At 42.4% G+C, this 17163-nt stretch overlaps 1 long non-coding RNA gene and 1 pseudogene across 1 annotated transcript in view; one reads left to right on the top strand and one right to left on the bottom strand.

Moving 5' to 3' along the window:
- Window positions 1-17163, top strand: part of LOC134980463 (uncharacterized) — a 120299-nt gene that overhangs the window by 89665 nt on the left and 13471 nt on the right. The gene's annotated exons all lie outside the window — the stretch shown is intronic.
- Window positions 5852-5970, bottom strand: LOC134981817 (5S ribosomal RNA; annotated as a pseudogene).

Below are 17163 nucleotides of genomic sequence, written 5' to 3'. Positions count from 1 at the left end.
TAGCAGATATCAATGTGAATTGAATAAATAACAATTTATTAGTAGTTAAAACAATCTAATATCAGTAAAAACATGTGACGTAAAAAATGGGACAACAATACAAATCACAGCTGGACTAAAGAACTTCAAATATATAAAAACTACAATAGAATCAATAAAAAGGTAATTCCTTATCTGGATATGAGGTAGGTACAGGTCTACCAACGCGTTTCGTCGCACAGACTTCATCAAGGGGCCGTATATAAAATCTCTGTGTGTGGAGTTTTCTGAAAAAAATGTATACATGTACATATACATTTCATTGTCATTCATTTTAATCACATTTCTTAACAGTCATACCCAGGATTAGAACCCATGACCGTTATACTGGTAGCAGGCACCTTACTGATGGAGCTTCTTGCTCCTGTATAGGAAGTATGAGAATTCTAACTATATGAAGCTACTTGTAATTGTCAGAGAAATAACTTCATATAGTTAGAATTCTCAAGCTAAGGTGTCTGCTTCCAGTATAATAACTTGTGGGTTCTAAACCTGGGTATGACACTTGTAAAAAGTGTATCTATAATAACGAGGGTGTAACTTGTAAGGTGCATGGAGGAAGATAGCCGCGCTATCAATTAAATTAATTGAATGGTGTCGCTGAACACACAGAATGGGAGAAGAGGTGCCCCCCTACAGAGCAGGAGCCCGGCGGCAGCCGACTCCGTTGTCTCCCACAGTTACACCTCTGGTCAACAAAGTGAAAACAGAGCAGTGACAGAAAATTCCATGGACTTATGAAAAGCAGCCCATGCATACGTTAAGTAATCGCCACCATGACCTGTATTGTCAGTGTATAACAGGTGTGTGACATTGGTGGTACCTGGGTATAGTGATAAAAATAACCGTGATATGTGTGATCTGTACTGTATGTACAGTATCATGTATGTAACATAGGTATGACCTACTGTATGTTCCATAGGTGTGACACAGGTATGACCTATAAGTGTGTATAAGGTAGGTGATATAAGCGTAGAGATGGGCAATCTAAATCATTTTTGAGTGGTTTTATATGTTTAAATATGTTTATGATTTTATAATACATTTCATAATTATGATACATTTCATAAAATCTTTATTGTTTACTGTTTTGTTATTAAAAAGCTGTAGGATTAAAAGAGAAATAGATAATATAACCTTCTTTATTTTCTGATATACAGTATCAAAATGAACATGTATGATAGTGCGAATAGATACTGTATAAATACATAATGCACAGTACTCATAGTTACACGTGACTGTAGTCACTTGTTTTCATAATATATGCTCATGTTATTTTTTATTGTGTAATACTGAATTAAGGGCCTAATTCAGACCTGACCACAGCAGCAAAATTGTTCTCTAGTGGACAAAACTATGGTGGTAATTCAGAGTTGATGGCAGCAGCAAATTTGTTAGCAGTTGTGCAGAACCATGGCCCTCATTCCGAGTTGTTCGCTCGCTAGCTGCTTTTAGCAGCATTGCAAATGCTAGGCCGCCGCCCTCTGGGAGTGTATCTTATGTTAGCAGATTAGCGAACGAAAGATTAGCAGAACTGCTACTATATAATTCCCTGCAGTTTCTGAGTAGCCCCAGACCTACTCCTAGACTGCGATCACCTCAGTCCGTTTAGTTCCTGGTTTGACGTCACAAACACGCCCTGCGTTCAGCCAGCCACTCCCCCATTTCTACAGCAACTCCTGCGTTTTTGCCTGGCATGCCTGCGTTTTTTAGCACACTCCCTGAAAATGGCCAGTTTCCACCCAGAAACACCCACTTCCTGTCAATCACACACCGATCACTCGAGCGATGAAAAAACGTCGCTCAAGATTGTGTAAATCAACAAAGTTTTGTGTGAAAGTACTTAGTGCATGTGCATAATTGCCGTTTTTTCACTTAATCGCTGCACTGCGAAAATCGGCAGCTAGCAAACAACTCGGAATGACCACCCATGTGCACTGCAGGTGGGGCAGATATAACATGTGCAGAGAGAGTTAGATTTGGGTGGGGTGTGTTTAAACAGAAATCTAAATTGCAGTGTAGAAATAAATCAGTCAGTATTTACCCTGCACAGAAGCAATATAGCCCACCCAAATCTAAATTTCTCTGCACATGTTACATCTGGCCCAAATGCAGTACACACGGTTTTTGCCCATTAGAGAACAAGTTTGTTACTGCAATCAGGTCTGAATTAGGCCCTAAAAGCAGCATATTTATCACAATCTTAACCTTAAATATGGATGTGATAAATATTTTATTCACAGCAAGAATAATTTAATATTCACGCAATTTTTATAAGAAGCTCTTGCCGGGAGACAGTCTTCGATAAGAGACCATCCAGACGAAGAGCTGGAAGCAGAGTGATAACTTACACTGTCACTTGACTTCCTGTGTGGGGACACAGAGCATCCCTCTCCGAAAAAATCACTGATAGCCCATAGAAATTGCGGTTAGCTATGGGGGCCAAGGTCCAGATTGCTTTACAATCCTCAGCTTGGTAAATCTGAGTGCATACCAACCCACATAGAAACCAATAAACAAAATGTAGTGGCCAAGGTAGATACTGTATCATAGAAAATTGCTGCGACCTCTTCATGGTATATCTGGGGGATTCTTAATATTTGTTTGTAGCCCCCAAAATGATTGGCTTTGGGGAATAATCTGCACATGTTAATTGATAAATACGCCCCATTGTCACATATACACTATATGAGACTATAATGGAGAATAATGTTGGAGCATACAGTACCTGTAGGTTTTTATGTACGTAGGTTTTTATGGTATGAATAATAAGAAGAGAGAGGTCAAATATTACATTCTTTGAGCCTTTGGGAACTTAATTTGGTTCTGCTAACAGCTGAGTGATGCTGTCTTCATTCATGCTAGGTAGGAGAGAATTGTCACTGATGACAAATACTCAGAAAAATATTCCCATGGGAATGGGAAGTTCACAGACTCTGGACATTAATGACAGTGTACTTTTATCATACAAACCACCAGATCAGGAAAATGTCTTTCCCTGGCAAAAAGCTCTCTGCTTTAGGGGATGGTGTAAATGCTTGAAGCTCTGGTTCCTGCTTACTGTTGTCTTTGTAATTGTAAAATTGTACTCTTATCCGTGATGGTTTTACATTATATCTTGGTCATCTACATTGCCTGGCAACTAATGAGCTGCACCTTTAAAACTCTGTCTGTCCCTGTAGTCATGTTATTGGTAAATGTGAGCTGTCACAGTTTCTGATCCTGTTCTGGCTATCAAGAGTTCGGTTCCGGTATGAATGGTCGACCATGTTATGGTTGACAGTCATTAGGTCGACCACTATTGGTCGACATTGACATGGTCGACATGGACACATGGTCGACACATGAAAATGGTCGACACACGAAAGGTCGACACATGAAAAGGTCGACATGAGTTTTTTAACTTTTTTGTGTTGTTTTTTGCGTAAAGTGGCTGGGAACCCCAATTAGTGCACCGCGTCCCCTCGCATGGCTCGCTTCGCTCGCCATGCTTCGGGCATGGTGCCTTCGCTCCGCTACCGCTTTGCTCAGCACAGATTACCGTTCCAATCGTAGTCCACGTGGATCGTAAAGTATGGAAAAGTTCCCCAAAAGAAAAAAAAGTTAAAAAACTCATGTCGACCTTTTCATGTGTCGACCATTTTCATGTGTCAACCATGTGTCCATGTTGACCATGTCAATGTCGACCAATAGTGGTCGACCTAATGACTGTCGACCATAACATGGTCGACCATGTGAACGGATACCCAAGAGTTCATGGTATACTTATTCTGTTATCTTAAGTTCCTTGAGTTTTGTTCCCAGTGTCTTGGCAGCCTGTTTCCAGTGTGCAATCCTAAGCACTTGGCACACAGTAGATACTCTAGATTTGAAATGGGCAGACTAAGCACACTAGTGAAAAAGAAGAGATTTTCCACTGTGATTCTGTATGTGTCATAAAAGAGATACAGAAAAAGGAAGCGTGCAAAAATATATAAAGATTTGAGTCAGGACTACTTAATGAAAGTACACAAAGCTACAATGAGAAGCTATTCCCTTAGTAGTCAGTGGACACTTGCACCACACTGTTTAGAGAGGTGGAATGAGGTAGGGAAGGCACTAGTTACAGTAGTGTAGGGAAGTACAGTCAGGGAGTTATATGCATCTTACATACTGTACAAGGTAGACCTGCAGTCATGCCTTTCAGATTGTGTGTCTGATGTGGTTGCTGTTAGAAGTGGTAAAATGGCACCTCTGAGGAAGCTTCATTCTCTAACCATGATGACCATCGATAAAGTATATGCACATGCACAGCACCCGGACTGGGCCACAAGGGAAACCCCCGGTGGGCCCAACTGCCCAGGGGCCCATCCCCTACTCAAGGGATCAGGTTCCAGACTGTGCAATGAAATTATACATATGTTACACTAGACTGCACAGGACTGTGGTGTATTTTCTACAGTGCATTGGTGTTATTATTCTGATACATTATCATGCATGCTCTAGCAGAATTTACTATACATATTGTATTTATCAAGAGGCCCAGACCATGTACTTTCTAATGGTTAGCAAGCCTCTAAGCATAGGCGTTTCTATAATGGGTGCAGTGTGTGCGGTGCACACTGGCCCCTGGGTCACACCGCACACACTGCACCCACACTGCACCCATATATTATACATTATGCCGGAGTCTACTGGCTGCCAGAGAGGAGGAGACCCGCGATGTAGGCCTCTAAGCATGGGTCCCTACCACTGCATCCCCCATTCCCAGTCCGATACTGACAAAACCTCCTTGCATAGGCAAACATTGGGGGGTTTCCGGTTGCCCGGAAACCAACCATCCTCTTGGCCAGCAGCTCAAATTATGACCGAAATATGATTACTATAGCTGTCACCATAACATGCAGTTTGAGGGACAGAGTGGAGCTGTTGCTGTATGTATGGCTGTACATTCACTTGTGCCACAATAAACCACAGATCCTGGATAAGATAACTGGACTGGTCATTGCCTACACAATAAACATTGGTGTGTACAGTACTCTGCTCACCACAAAACTGAATACACATTCCCAACAGTTGCTTCACTCCTAGTTCACCCCTAGTTAAAAAATTGACAGCAGTCATCTACTGAATGATTTCTCATTTCAGCAATAAGAAATGAAAGAAACAGAGACAGTCTGAAACAATTCTTCTACTACTAATTGACTGCATGGAAATTGGGAGAAATTTGATCAGCTATATTAGAAGAATACTTATAAATAATGTTCTAGTCAAGAAATGCTTTAATACAATACTTCAAAAGTGGAGGGTGGTTTTGCAGAGAAGCAAACAAAAGGGCTGTTTATTATTTCTCTCTGGGGCACACTTTAATTAAATTAACTGATAGGTGAAAATATGAAACTATTACAATGTATGGGAAAAATAAATAAAACTTAACTTTTAAATTTTTAGACAGACGATAAAATAAATAATGAAAATATTGCTATGAATCTGCAAAATTTGTTAAAACAAGTATTAAACAACATGTATTCAATGACGATAAGGTGATATGTCACTCACTTGATGTAAAGTGGGTGGCAGAAAGTTTATCTGTACACCCACTGGGTTATGAGCGAGTATTAATGTTCGACGTTTGTCAAGAGCGAAAATATGAAATTCTTGTTATCTCTATCAACTTATGATTTGATATACACCTGTATATTCATAAGAGAGATAAAAGAAAACCGGCTTTGACGAATCCGGACTCCTATTGGACTAGTCAGCTGTGGTGAATACACTGCACAAATTTTTACTTGTGGTGGAATTTGCTGATCAGCGGAAGGTATGTTCCTTATTACTACAGCACCCGGTATTCCCAGAGGGTCACCCTTTCTGGTACTGACCAGGCCCAATGCTGCTTGGCTTCCAAGATCAGACGAGATCGGGCATGTCCAGCATGGTATGACTGTAGAGAGTCAAGTAGATACCTGTCAGCATGGGCGATGGCTGCTAGTAAAGCAAATTTGAGACAAAATGATCCAAAGAATGACGTTATCAATGGCCAAGTAGTCGCCCCAAAGGTAGCTTTAGGGGAAACCAATGTTCTAAATGGGTGAGAAGAAGTCTCAAAAGAACGGAGAGGTTAATTTCTCTCCCATGGGAGATCACCCACACAGGAATTGTGGTGAGAGCACATGCAAAATATGCCACAAATAATAGCACCTGAGTAGGTGATGTGGAAATAACAATTGAAAATGAATTCTAGAAATATAGCAAAATTATTGGAAAAATATTGCAGTAATATCCTATGCTGAATAATGATATTCACATAGATTCCAGCACACAAGCTGCCTGGGCAGTTGTCTGTCTGTTGCAGAGAAATCATATAGCAACATGAAAATTCACATAGAATACAGCACCAAAGTTGCATAGGCAGCTGTCCGTCTGTTGCAAGAAAATACAATAGTATTTCACTAATTATCACAGTGATGAATTGTTACATATGTTGCAGAAATGCTGACCCATATAACACATGAAAAATTCACATAGAATCCAGCACATAAAAAGCAGCTGTCTGTCTGTTAGAAGAAAATAATGTTGTATTTAAATAATTATCTTAATTGATGAAGACAGACTGTCTAAAGATAAACACTTATTTCAGCAAAAGCTCTCCTGCAGCCAGGATTCATGTGGTCAAATAAATACCTGACTATATTGGTGGCACTGATATTAGAAGAAATTAGAAAAAATTTGAAAAAATTATTATTAATTGATTAACTGATTAATTAATGCACCAATAAGCAGCTGACAAATGTTTCCCTGTACTGGGTAAATACCCTGTGTATGTGTACAGTGTCCAAGGAATTAATAAATAACAGCTGATAAGTGGTTTCCCTGTACTGGGTGATTACCATGTGTGTGTATAGAGTAACCAAGGAAACCGTCAGGCAGGTGTTGTTCCCGGCAAGCTTGTTGCTAGGGAAACAGTCCTGTTGGTACAGCATGCACAGAATGGAGGCAACTTCTCCCCTGTACCTGCGCTGTGTACACAGGGAGGTGACCTGACCAGGGAGCTAATGCCCGCTGCGGAGAGCGGTGCTATACTTGCTGCGATGCCGGAGAGGAGTCCGCCCGTCGGAGCCCCGTTGCGGAGGTTCCGGAAGTCGGGTGCCGGACCGGAAGTGACACGCGTTTCGCTGGGAGGAGCTTGTTCACATGATCGTCTGATCTGTGAGCCCTCCGTGTGCATCTCTTAACAGGAGCTTTGGCCAATCTCCTTGTGGGGAGACATGATAGACATATTGAAAGACCAATGGGCGACTGAAATCGGAACCTACGGAAAATAATACTAATACTAAAACTGAAAGTACTGAGACAATGAATCAATTACATACAATGCAAAACAGATGTGACGTATCTGAGTGATGCCCTTCGCTGATGCTGCTATAAAAAATAATAATAATAATAATAATGATAAAGTAAAGTAAAATGCAAGACTAGTAAAGGTGTGTTGCTATGAAGGTGTGAGTAGTAATTAATACTGCAAGTGATAGGTGTATTTCAATAGCATGATTATGCGCTGCTCTTGGAATGTCACGATCCGGATACTGAGACACCATTTTCTATCTGGATGTACGTCCTCCATGGGCCTCTGCTGCCACTCCTGTCTCGCTGACCGCCGCGCGTCACTGGGCGCATGTTATTCTGCTACTGCGGCCTACATCGCAAGTGTTGCACCTTCCCTATAGTACTTAATTCCCCTTCTTTGTTTGTTCATGGGCGCAGCCATGTTAGACTCCAGTCACATGACATTATTCCTCCTTTCCACGGTGCTGGAGCCTTGTCATAATTGCTCAGCCAATCCCTGCTATGCAGCAGGTATAAATATCCGGTCCCAGCTCCCAAAAGATCGTCAGTGCTTTCATTGTCATCTGTGATTCCAGCATACAAGCTTCACTACAGATTTTCTCCTGCAATTCCATTCTGCAGATCAGCCTGACTTCCCTGGTGATTACACTCTGCCTGTGTAACCCGACTCTCCAGTGTTAACCCCTACAGCCTACTTTGGATTCCTGTGTTTGAACTTTTGCTTTGCAGTAATCATCCTTCATTCTTCAGTTCCTGCGTACTCCAGTTTCATTCCTCATCTTCCAGTGAACCCCAGCCTCATTTATTGTTTACAGGACTTTCTTCCATATTCCAGGTTACTGGCCTTCACCGATTGTGAACGTAATTATCACGTGTGACTTTATATTATTCTTTTGCACGTTATTTGACTTTTTATTTAATAAAAGCACTTAAGGAATTCCCAGTTGTCGTGGTCACGCCCTCGGGCATTCTTTGCTGCTGTCAATACGTATGTCCAGGAGTCACATAGCTCCTCCTAAATTTAAGTACCCGTCAGCCCCTACAACTGAGGCTCCCAGTCACGGTCCCCAGCCCTCAGTTGTGACAGTAAGCACTGACCCAATGGATCCAGCCGGAGACCAGGCTCAAGCGCTTAGGCTGATACAAGAACTGGCAACCCGCCTTGAACGTCAGGAGGCTGCTGTAGGTCATGTTGGTCACTGTCTCCAGGACCTCTCCACCCGGCTGGATGAAATTCAAGCGGCCCTCCGTGTATCAGGGGCGTCCAGTGTGCCGACTCCAGCGCCTCCGGTGGTGTCCCCACCCACCGTACCTGTTCCTGTTCCCTATCTTCACTTGCCGACTCCTGCTAAATATGATGGATCCCCTAAAGCCTGCAGGGGTTTCCTAAACCAGTGCGAGATCCAATTTGAATTGCAACCCAGCAGTTTCCCTACTGACCGCATTAAGGTGGCATACCTTATTTCTCTACTCACTGGTGCCGCTCTAGATTGGGCCTCACCTATATGGGAAAGGTCTGATGTCCTGTTGTCATCCTATGCTAACTTCGTGGCAACGTTCAGACGAATTTTCGATGAGCCAGGTCGAGTGACATCAGCTTCCTCAGAGATCCTTCGACTGCGTCAGGGGACGCGAACTGTCGGTCAGTATTTGGTGCAATTCCAGACCTTGGCATCTGAAGTCTCCTGGAATGATGACGCTCTTTATGCAGCCTTCTGGGGAGGGCTATCCGAGCGTATCAAAGATGAGCTCGCTGCTAGAGACTTGCCTTTAACTTTAAACGAGCTCATTTCCCTCTGCACTAAGGTCGATTTACGGTTCCGTGAAAGGGCTGTTGAACGAGGAAGATCCACATTTCCCAGGATTCCTACTGTTTCCATTCCTCGTCAGCCATCTCCGTCTCTGGAGGAACCTATGCAGATAGGTCGCTCTCGTTTATCTCAGGCAGAGCGTAGTAGACGTCTCGCTGAGCATCTCTGTTTGTATTGTGCCGAATCTTCTCACATTATCAAGTCCTGTCCCAAGCGTCCGGGACAACCTCAAGTCCTAGCCCTCCAAGGAGAAGGTCAGCTAGGAGTGACAAATTTCTTTCCATTCCCAAGTAACTGCAATCTCTCAGTTTCTCTGCAGGTGGCTCCGCGTACAAAGAATCTCACTGCCTTATTGGATTCTGGAGCAGCCGGAAACTTTATTACAGAGAAGTTCGTTAAGCAGTGGTCTCTTCCCACTGAGAGACTGTCATCACCGATATCTCTAACTGCCGTGGACGGCAGTAGGATTCCTGAGGCGGTGATTACCTCCAAGACCCTACCTATCCGTCTGAAGGTAGGGGACCAGCATACAGAGTTGATTTCTTTCCAGGTTATCCCCAGGGCCACCCATCCTGTGGTCCTAGGCCTTCCATGGCTACGTCTGCATAATCCTCAAGTTGATTGGAAGTCGACCCGTATCCTGGCATGGGGTCCTTCCTGCTCAGAGACCTGTCTCCAAAAAGGGCTTCCAGTTCGCATATCCTCCTACAAGTCTTCTGATGTCCCGTCTCCTCTGTGCCAAGACTCCAGGCTATAGTTTTGTCCAGGGTCACCGAATCACAAGGCTGATGCTCTTTCCCGCTCTCGGGAGCAAGAAAATGAGTCTGAGTCTACTGACAAGCATTGTATTGTTGATCCAGTGGCGTTCTCCGCAGTGAGTATGGACTCTATGCCCCCGCCAGGGAAAAATTTTGTGAAGCCGGCTTTCAGGAAGAAGCTCTTGCATCGGGCACATTCCTCTCGCTTTGCCGGACACGCGGGCATACGCAAGACCTTAAAATTCGTCTCCAGGTCAAATTGGTGGCCGACCCTAAAGAAGGACATTGCTGAATTTGTGGCCTCCTGCCCGAAATGTGCCCAGCACAAAGTATCCCGCCAGTTACCCACTAGGCAACTGGTTTCCTTGCCTGATCCTCATCGTCCGTGGTCTCATCCCTCGATGGATTCTGTCATGGATTCCCCACTTCCAAGTTGGCACAAGTCTTCATCCAGAAGTTCCATTCCAGATGGCCAGGTAAACTTAAGAAGTGTCCTGGGGCCACTCCTAAAAGGGGGGGTACTGTCACAATCCGGATACTGAGACACCATTTTCTATCTGGATGTACGTCCTCCATGGGCCTCTGCTGCCACTCCTGTCTCGCTGACCGCCGCGCGTCACTGGGCGCATGTTATTCTGCTACTGCGGCCTACATCGCAAGTGTTGCACCTTCCCTATAGTACTTAATTCCCCTTCTTTGTTTGTTCATGGGCGCAGCCATGTTAGACTCCAGTCACATGACATTATTCCTCCTATCCACGGTGCTGGAGCCTTGTCATAATTGCTCAGCCAATCCCTGCTATGCAGCAGGTATAAATATCCGGTCCCAGCTCCCAAAAGATCGTCAGTGCTTTCATTGTCATCTGTGATTCCAGCATACAAGCTTCACTACAGATTTTCTCCTGCAATTCCATTCTGCAGATCAGCCTGACTTCCCTGGTGATTACACTCTGCCTGTGTAACCCGACTCTCCAGTGTTAACCCCTACAGCCTACTTTGGATTCCTGTGTTTGAACTTTTGCTTTGCAGTAATCATCCTTCATTCTTCAGTTCCTGCGTACTCCAGTTTCATTCCTCATCTTCCAGTGAACCCCAGCCTCATTTATTGTTTACAGGACTTTCTTCCATATTCCAGGTTACTGGCCTTCACCGATTGTGAACTTAATTATCATGTGTGACTTTATATTATTCTTTTGCACGTTATTTGACTTTTTATTTAATAAAAGCACTTAAGGAATTCCCAGTTGTCGTGGTCACGCCCTCGGGCATTCTTTGCTGCTGTCAATACGTATGTCCAGGAGTCACATAGCTCCTCCTAAATTTAAGTACCCATCAGCCCCTACAACTGAGGCTCCCAGTCACGGTCCCCAGCCCTCAGTTGTGACAAGGAATAAGTGTTTGAGATAAATGAATGAATAAAATGAAGGAAATGAATATGGAGTAAGGGATGAAAGGAAGCTATGCTCATAGACAATGAAATGACGTGTAAAAGTGAAGGTAAGTATAATGATGATATTAATGAGTATATTGAAACTATTTACTGACATTTGCATAATTAACATTAGGAGGAGCATAAGGACATGTTTTCTCTCCGGACCAATGAAGGATGGTGCATAGGTTGGAATAATAGTATTGAGGGTGGTGCTTGTAAGAATAGGGACTATGGGGGAAATGTAGTGTTGTGAAGTGAGTAGATTAAAAATGGAGTGTGAATTGGACATGAAAGTATGTGGGGGAGTCAGGTGTGTGAGAGTGGGTGGGGACAGGGCTAGAGTGGTGAATATCATAAATGAACTAAACTGGAGGTGCTATAATGAGTGGATAAATGAAAAGATGATGGGAAAAAAAGGGGGGTCAAGCCTCGCCGTGACGGGGAAGTAGAATGTGGCGGGAGGGGGGAGGAGGAGGGTTGTCTAAGGGGGGAAGGGGGATGTGGGGAAAAAAAGGGAAAGAAAAAAGGAGAAAAAGGAGAGAGATAGGAAGGGGAGGATGGGGAAGGGGGTAAGAGAAGGGAAAAGGGGGGGAAAGGGGGTAGGGTTGGAGAGAAGGAAAGACTGGGAGTGTATGATGAATGGAGAAGATGTGAAAACTCTTGCATGGTGAATGATGTGTGTGGAATGGGGGGGATAGGAAAGGAAAAAGTGTGTGGGGAAAGGAAAGGGACTGGGAAGGGGACAGTTGAAAATGGAAATTGAAAAGAGTGTATTAGGAGCGAAGTGTTTTGGTGGTATGAAAGAGCTATTGTGTGAAGAAATGATCCGTGTGCTACAAATTATTATAAAAAGAAAAGAAAGAAAGAAAGAAAGAAAGAAAGAAAGAAAGAAAGAAAGAAGGAAAGAAAGAAAGAAAGAAAGAAAGAAAGAAAGAAAGAAAGAAAGAAAGAAAGAAAACATTGTGTAAGTGGAAAGAGGTGGAGAGAAAATATATTACAAAGGTAATAATAAACATGGCGTTATAAGGAAATTCCTAAAACAGCTTGTTCCCTATTTAGTTGAGGAAGAAGACGAGAAAGGAAAAATGAGGTTATAAATTGAGAGTCAGGTGATTATTCCAGAAAAACACTGTAATTGATATATTCATTGAGACCATTAGGGGCTATTGTTCCAAGTTTAAATGTCCATTCACTTTCTTTCTTTAGCAGGGCTCTTGTTATATTGCCACCCCTGATACCTAGTTTGATCTGTTGGAGACCAAATATTTTGAGTTCCTTGAGTGAGCCCGCATGGTATTGGAAAAAGTGTTTTGCCACTGTAGTTAATTGTTTAAATTTCTGTTGGTCTGTTTTGGCATTTCTAACTGATCCAATATACTTAAGAGCCCTTTGCTTGAGCATGCGGGTAGTCATACCCACATATTTTTTGTCACAGGGGCAGGTGAGACAGTAGACCAAGTTGGTACTTTTACAATTGAAAAAGTTCATGATTTTTATTTTATTGTTGAATTTGTCAACTATTTCTGAGCTTCTGGAGATAGGAGAACAGGCCTTGCATTCTCCACAGGGATAGGACCCCGTGATAGTAGGGTTTCTTGTAGGTTGTGATGTATAATGGCTCTGAACCAAATGATCTGCCAGGTTAGGCGAGCGTTTCCAGCTCATATCAATTGTATTGTTTAATCTCATCGCTAGGTCATTGTCTGACAGTAATACTGGCCAATGTCTTTGGAGGATTCCTTTGATGTCTCTCCATTCTTCACAGAATGTACCCACGAATCTAAGAACATTGTCCTCTTTGTCAGGAAGTTTTTATTGGAATATTAGTGACTCTCTCTGAGTTTCTTGAAGCGATTTTTTGGATTTTTTAATGAGTCTTGAGCTGTACCCTCATTCTTTGAGTCTATTTGTGAGATCTTTGCATTTCTCCTGGTAATCTTCTTTACTAGAAATTCCCCTTTGAGGATGTTTTGAATGGTGGATGGAAAGTGGGAACTTTGTTGATGTAGGAGGGTGTTTGTAGCAGTTTTCTTTCTGTATAGTTCTGTGACAAGTATGGTGTCTCTTCCCTTGTATATCCTCAGATCTAAGAAGGAGATGCTCTCCGTACTCTGTTCATGTGTAAATCTGAGATTCAAGTTGTTATTGTTCAGAAATAGTAAGAATTGAGACAGTTCTTCTTGCGACCCCTCCCAAATCATGAGAATGTCATCAATATAACGAGTCCAAAGGATAATGTGTTGTGTGAAATGATCTTGGTCTTCATGAAAGACGACTTCCTGCTCCCACCAACCCAGGAAGAGGTTGGCATACGTGGGGGCACAAGCCGCCCCCATAGCTGTACCCCTTTCCTGGGTGTAGAAGAGATTATTGAACGTGAAGTAATTTTTGCGTAGGGCAAAGTCTAGGAGGGTTAGGAGGAATTCATGTAAGTCATCCAATCCACTGGTCTCTAGGAAATGTCTAACTGCTTTGATACCCAGGTCATGATCAATGCTTGTATAGAGAGCTTCTACATCAAGGCTTACCAGCAAATGTGTGTCCTCCATGAATATGTTTTCGATTTTTCTTAATACATCTGTTGTATCCCGGGTGTAAGAAGGTAGATTGGTCACAAATTCTTTCAGATGGATCTCTAGAAATGTGCAAGCCTTCTCGAGTAATCCTCCATTCCCTGAAATTATGGGACGTCCAGGTGGCTTCTGTAAGTTTTTGTGCACCTTGGGTAACAAATAGAAGGTTGGCACTCTGGGGTTTTGAATTTTGAGATAGTCATATTCTGCTTGTGTGATCGTCCCCAGATGCCTGGCTTCTTCGATAATCCTCATATACTGTACTGTCAGATTTTGTGTTGGATCAAACAGGCTCTTACTGTAGCAGTTGGTATCGTTGAGCTGCCTTTTCGCCTCTTTTTCGTACATCTCTTTCGGTCAGAGGACCACATTGCCTCCTTTGTCCGACTGTTTAATAATTATGTCTTGTCAGGAATTTATTTCTTTGAGGGCATGTCTGGCCTAAGGAGACAGGTTTCCTGTGGTTCTGAACCTCCTTTTTCTTATGTAAAGTTTATCTAGATCTTTAGATACCAAATTGATAAACGTTCTTACCTCTGGTCAAATTGTATCATTCGGAAAAAACGTGGATTTTTTTCTACAGATATGTCGTTGTGTATGAGTTCTCTTTGTAGTTGCCGAATCAAGTAGTTCTTCCAAGCTGTTAAGTGCTTCTAATTCCTCAGGGGATCCAATGCCTATTGTAGAGGAAGTTGTTTCATTGTCTCTGTGATACTCTTGATTGGCATAGAATTTGGTGAGTAGAAGTTTGCGTCCAAAGAGATTGAGGTCTGTCTGCCATTGAAACCTGTCAAATTTCTTTGTTGGCGAAAATGTGAGTCCTTTCTCCAGAACTTCTTTGTGCATATTTGAGAGGATGTGGGTGGAAAGATTGATTATTTGAAGACGATCAGATTTCAGTATTGCTTCCGATTCCTCCGTATGGGGTATCGGTTTGGTGAGGGGGAGCCCCATCTTCCTCTTCCCCTTCTTCTTGCTTCTTCGTGTTTTTCTTTTCCTTGTTTTAAGCGGCCCCGTGATCGGCTGGTTTGATCTAAAAAATGAGCTGATGAGGCTTGTTGGATTCTTGTGGATGAGTGATTCCTCCGATCTGGATTGTATTCTTCTAGGTCCTCAGAGCTGGATAGTTCCACCTCAGAGGAAGAGGGGGTTCCTTGGTGAGTCGAGGGATTCTCACGCCTTGAAGGTCTTGTCCACTTGAAAATCCTTCCTACGTTGAAGTCTCTTTTATCCCTGGAAAATTTATTTTTCTTTCGTTCAATGATGGTATTATCATAGGCATCTAATTCCTTTTTCAACTTTTCAAAGGACGTTTGGAAATTAGTATCCTGTTCCCACTTTTCCAATGCCTTACTCAACTTTTTGATTTCCCTAGTGCAACCTTCTAGGACCAAGTTGTTGTGTTTAATGAGTATCTGCATTAATTCGTGTGAGCATTTGAGTAGGCTATTCTCCCATTCCTGCCTTAGAGCATCTGTGTGCAAATCAAAGGAGGGGAATAATTTCGGTCTTAAACCTCTGGGTGTAATTTTCTGTTTACAATAATTCTTAAGCTCGTTAGGTCCCAATTGGTTCTAGCTTGTCTCTGTAGCGTGTATTTCAGCTTGATGAGATCATCTTCCCAGGTTCGTTCGGAGTCATTAAAGGCTACCTCTGTGGCGAAGATGCTGTCTAGGTCTTCAGTCCTGCGTTTTGTATTGAGCTCGTTCTTGAGGCTGAAACTCATAATGGTTGAGACAAGATGATGCTGTTTTGAAGAAAACACTCATACAGCTGGCTCGTAATCTAAAGATTACTGCACACGAAAGGATTTTCAATATATTGAGCGAACAATCTTATCATGCTAGATTCCAATAACCCCCACCCATTAATACTTCAAAAGTGGTAACAGGTTTTCTTTGACAGTATCCTGCAATATAATACAACATATTTGAAGACAGTGGGGTAAATTTTCTAAGGGAGGATTTTTTTAGACCTGGTGATGTTGCCTATATCAACCAATCAGATCACAGTATACTTAACATTTATTTATGTGCTTCTAGATGATAATAGATAGAATCTGATTGGTTCCTATTGGCAACATCACCAGTTCTAAAAAACTCCCACCTTAGTAAATTTACCCCAGTGAATCAAGTACTGTAGACTGTTTTCTTTTTCTATACGGAAACTTGGAGAAGCATAAATGCATTTCTACCTGATTACCTGGTAAATAAAAAATGAATAATATTTAGCTCAATCTTGATCAAACTTACAGTAACTGATGTATTAAGAAGCAATTATTCAAAATTATCGATTTTCTACAAATTTTCCATTTATTTACAAACTGGCCATTTCATTTAAGGCAACACCTTTAAAAATCCACCTAAAATCCTGATTGTTGCTTAGCTGATTGTTCATTAGTAATCTGACAATGCAATTTGCCCAAAAGCTTCAATTTTGTAAGATTGCTACCTGATTAATTAGACCCATAGGATCATATTTATCAATATTATTTTTGCTAAAATAATGTGAAAACAGGTGTCTTTACATATACTTTTCACATTATTTTTGTATCACAGATATATATCAAAGGGCAATTGGAGGAGAGCTCGCAAACTCTGGTATTGCATGCAATATTTGATGCATCCCGGCAATGTATTCAAATAAAGCATGACAAATTTGAAGCTAAATTGCTTCAGTCTGTACAGATTTTTTGTTTAACAAAAGAAATGCATTTGAAAGACATTCAACCAATACTCTGACCAACTTGAGTGCACTTTAAAATATTTTAGACATGACTTCCTTTAGGCAGGGCACCTAGAGTGGCCGATTTGTAACTGAACTCCGAGACTTGAGCTCAAAATCCATGACAGTCAGCTCGTGTTCAGTGTACTTCCGATGAGTCCTCTTGTGGCTGCCCGGCTTGTTGTCCAACCCTGTTAAAGTCACATTTAAGGTCCAGGTGAGTTAAACTCTTGTCTGCCCTGCTCATGCTGTTCTGGACGGGCTCTTTGGACTAACCTGCTGGTATACTGCGTCTGGTGGATCCGCTGGCCATGCTGCCATATGGGGCTGTTGCAGCTTCCTTTCTTCTCCTTCCTTGCCTAACAGTCGGTCTGGTGTGCAGCTTGATGCTCCACAGCCTTGCTTTCCAAGTGATGCCTGATGCCCTTCTGCTCTGTGGTGTCACTGGTACCTCTAGCTGCTGTTGTGGTGTTGGCCAGTCGATAACACTGACCGCAGTGT

This window comes from Pseudophryne corroboree, chromosome 12, assembly GCF_028390025.1.
Source record: "Pseudophryne corroboree isolate aPseCor3 chromosome 12, aPseCor3.hap2, whole genome shotgun sequence".
Lineage (NCBI taxonomy): Eukaryota > Metazoa > Chordata > Amphibia > Anura > Myobatrachidae > Pseudophryne > Pseudophryne corroboree.
Note: the sequence above shows the minus strand (reverse complement) of the source record. Positions and strands in the feature narration are given on the sequence as shown.